Genomic DNA, 4,353 nt, shown 5'->3' on the forward strand with positions numbered 1-4,353 from the left:
TATATCACTATTATTAAACAAATTCTCTAAGTCTATCCAGTAACTGCTCCTTGTCAGCACTTTCAGCTTCTATTCTAAAACAGGTTCCAAAATGCAGGTGAGTCTCTCTATATTCTTAGACTCGATCAGCTGTCCCTGATGGAATACAATATGTTAACTATACAACTGTTTTCATTCTCTAGTTCTTGAAGTTAACCATGTGACAAATTAGAAGCTGAAAAGTACAATTTTGATAGTAAGAACTCCTAATGCAAACATATTCTTCTGAACTCCCAGTCCTCAGTTGAGATAACAAATAACATTTTGTTCAAGAGAGTATTTGTGGAATTGTTCCATGCACAGAAAAAGCACTTTTTCACACTCACCTCCTGGAGGCATTTTTTAAACATTTCCCCTCTAATGAGTAGGAACGTTTAAAAATTAGTGTTGACAGGTTGGCACATAGGACAGATTCAAACTTTAAGCATAAAAGTGGGCTGCCTAGTAGCAATTTATAAGCCAAATTCACAAGAACATTAAACTTTTTCTATTTACAATACAGTTTAAACATGTTAATATTTTTATTTTCATCCACCTGAACCTGGGACGAAAACATGTGTTTCCTCTGCTGATATTTTTATTCCATTAATTATCTTTCTTCTAATAGCTAACTATACTAGATTTTAAAAAGATAGTTTTGAGTAACAGAATAGGAATTAAAAGGATAACACTCTATTCCAAGTTGCCTGGATAACAACATTAAGATACAGTAATTATACAATTAGTTGCAACATTAAATTCTAGTTATAGGAGAGTGATTACTGGGCAGTTATAAGAAGTATATAATTACTCAATAAGTAGGAGAAGTACGTAATTACATAACCATTTCATTCAGATCAAAAATAAACTTGCAAATTTACAATGAGATTGACAACACAACAGCTCAACATTTTTCATTGCTTCTCATAAAAAGCCAAGGAGGACTTGCAAGTTCCCTAACCTGAATTTTATACAGACTAAAGGTGTTTTTATCCCTCGTCCCAGCCAAGCAACTTACTGCTGCTGGCAAGGAAAATGTTAGAAGAACATTTTTAAATGCAGGTCTTGCTGGGGCTGACTTGCAATTTGCAGCTTTGCTACTTCTCAGTGCTTCAGCTCAGCTTTCAGTGGGCTGGAAAATGCAGACCCAGAGGTTCAGCCTGACAGACAGTGACACAGGGATAACCCTGTCCCATCATTCCATGCCATTCCTGCCCAGCCTGCCCCAGTGGAGACCCAATTGCTGAGGAGAAGTGGACGAGGCCTCTCTTTTTCCATTTTTCATGGGTGTTTTTCTCTCCATCCTGCTCACAGGTCCTACTGTAGCCCACCAGCAGGTCTGCTGCAGATCTGAACAGCAGGTGCCTCAGGTACTGGGACAGTCCTAAAAGACATTGTTTGCTTCAGACAAGTGGTTTGTACCAGATACCTCCTTGTTCCTGCACTCGGCCTTGTCATTGCTGCCAGGAACAGACCCCAGCACTCCAACAAGCAAGGTCTCTGCACAACACAGGAACAACCGAAAGAGGCAGAAAACAAACTCCTAGATCTGGTTCACTGTGTCCTTCAACACTTAAGACATTGCAAACAACTGTACCAAAAGCTGAATTGGAAGGGGAGGAGGCTCAGAGCCACCATCTCCTGTAAGCTGTTAAAAAAGACTGAACCCTTTGCAGACGTGAAGGGCTTCCCGAAGCTCCTTCATCTTTCCAGATTTGTGCACAGTGATGGTTTTGTTCTTTTCCTGAGCCTGCCTGCTCAGCTCTCCACAGCTCCCCCAAAGTATCTGAGGGCCTTTTTTCCCTAAGCCTGCTATTGGAGAAAAACCTCAGAAAAACTCGTCCCACTTTACTCGTAGTTTCTACCAGATCAAAGGATCTCAGTTTTTCAGGAAAAGATCCCAATGAAGACATTAGGGCTAAAGAATATCCATATCCACACTTCAAACTTGTGGTGGGCTGGGGGCGGGGAGCGGTCCCTGCTCTTCCTGGCGGTGCAGGGAGAGCGGCTCCGGCGGGCAGAGTTCTCCCCAGTCCATGTGCGCCCGGCGACAAACCCTCCGTGCGCCCCGCGGGGAACAGCAAAGTTCCCGGGGCCGACCCCGCGCACTTGGCACGGGCGGGGACCAAAAGCTCGCCCGGGCCCTGATCGAGGGCTCAAAGCCCCGCCCCGAGCTCATGAATATGCAGCAGGGCGGGACATTTGCATCCCCCGGGACGGCCCATTGGTGGGGCGGCGGCCAATCAGGCGCCAGGGGCAGAGGGTGGGGGCGGGGCAGCGGCCTTGGAACAAAGCCTTGGAAATCTTTGATCCACACACGGGATGACTGGAACCATCACTTACATCAGGGTTATCTCTACCTGCTGTCTTTGTGTCATCTGACATCTAATGCGTGGGTTTTAAAACAACAGATTAAAGGGGTTGCACTTTTTAAAGGGGCAAGAAACACTCAATTCAACCCTCACAGTTGAATAAATAACACTACAAAAAATACTGACATCAGAAAAGCATCTCTTTTAAGTCCTGAAAACCAGAAAAGGGACTTTCCACATGGGTGTCCTGTCATCCAGAACTATTAGGGAAGAATTCCATAGAATAAAGAAGTCTAGAAGTGTTCTGTCCAAGATCCAAGTGAGATTCTCTCTCTTCTAACATTTCACTGACCTAGGTAGCAAGAGTTTGGCACAGAATTAATACTGGAAAAAAATGAAACCAGTGAAACCTCCTGAGCTCAGGAGAACCTGACTGTGCTGGGGAATCAGAGCTTTCATCCTGGGAAATGAACTGCTCTGAAACAGTGGGAAGAAACTAGGAACAAAGGCTGAGTTCAAATGCTCCAGAGTCATCAAGTCCTTCCTCACCAAAAGGTCTGAGCTCCCCTTAACTCATCTCTAGACATCCCTGGAAATGAAACAGCCTGACCTTGAAGCCAAGGGAAACAAAGACAAATTGCACGGTTTTAGCTGGAGCAAGGTTGGAGAGGGGGGGATGTGTCACTCCTCTATGACATCACATGTTCCCCGTGACATCACATCCTTCCTCTGACATCACGCTTCCCCCATGACATCACATCTTCCCTATGATGTCACAGCCATCAATTGACACCACATCTCTCCTGTGATATCATATCATCCCTGTGACGTCACGTCCTCTCTTCTGACATCACATCCTACCTGTGACATCACATCTCCCCTATGACATCACATCCGTATTGTGACATCAAGGCTCCTTGACGACATCACATCCATCATATGACATCACACCTCTCCTGTGAAATCATAGAATCCCTATGACATCACATCCTTCCTGTGACATCACATCTCTGTGATATCATATCATGCCTGTGACATCCTGTACTCTCCTGTGAAATCATAGAATCCCTATGACATCACATCCTCCCCTCTGACATCACAACCTCCCCGTGACATCACAGCTCCCCTATGACATCACACTTCCCCTGTGACATCACATCCTCTCTGTGACATCACCCTTCCATGTGACATCACAGCTCCCCTATGATGTCACAACCATCATATGACATCATAACTCCCCTGTGATATCATATCATCTCTGTGATGTCACATCCTCCCCTGTGACATCACATCATCCTGTGACATCACAGCTCCCTTATGACATCACATTATCGTCACGACGGAAAGCTCAGGACACTTAATGTAAGAATCCATGAACTTCGTTTATTGAAGATTGACAGCAGCTTAATATACACTCCATAATAGGCTCATGAATATTACAGAACTTAGGCTCATTATTGGCCCACAGTTAGGTGGTGATATCATCTTAACTGCCTTCGATTGTTTACACAGGTAGCCTGTTAAGTGCTTTTGTTTTGCTAATGCCAGGCTCCTGTTTTTCAGCTCAATTTAGAATACCCAAGGACACTGCAGGCTGTGAGAAAGCAACAATCTCATACCTTCTCACGGCCTAGCTAGAGGCCTGGGTCTTATATTTTAGCAGCTCATCCATAGCTTTAGCCATGTCCATATGTCCACACATTTCTAATCAATTCTCCACATCACATCCATCATATGACATCACATCTCCCCTGTGACATCACAGCCAGTGACATCCAGATCCATCCCAAGGTTGGGGGGGTGTGTGAAACAGGCAGAACCACAAATGCCTGCACAGCCCAGAGCAGTCAGTGTGGGGCTGTGCTTGCTGCTGCAGAGACCCCCAGGGAACAAACCCAGGCAGGAGTTTGGGGGGGTGTCCCTAAGGAGGACACTTGACTTGTTATTGCTTATTATTTGTAATATCTTATAGATCTATCATACAACACCTAAGGATGGATTCTATAGAATATGTGCCATAGAT

General features: G+C 44.7%; 1 long non-coding RNA gene across 1 annotated transcript; it reads right to left on the bottom strand.

Annotated features, from left to right (window-relative positions):
- Positions 1-2,575: 2,575 nt before the first annotated feature.
- On the bottom strand, positions 2,576-2,982 carry LOC113941560. Its single transcript, XR_003525705.1, has 2 exons — positions 2,880-2,982; positions 2,576-2,682 (listed from the first exon to the last, which is right to left on the bottom strand). It is a non-coding gene; the product is annotated as an uncharacterized LOC113941560 (long non-coding RNA).
- Positions 2,983-4,353: the final 1,371 nt, after the last annotated feature.

The sequence above is a fragment of the Corapipo altera genome, unplaced genomic scaffold (assembly GCF_003945725.1).
Source record: "Corapipo altera isolate COAL_440 unplaced genomic scaffold, ASM394572v1 60736, whole genome shotgun sequence".
NCBI lineage: Eukaryota > Metazoa > Chordata > Aves > Passeriformes > Pipridae > Corapipo > Corapipo altera.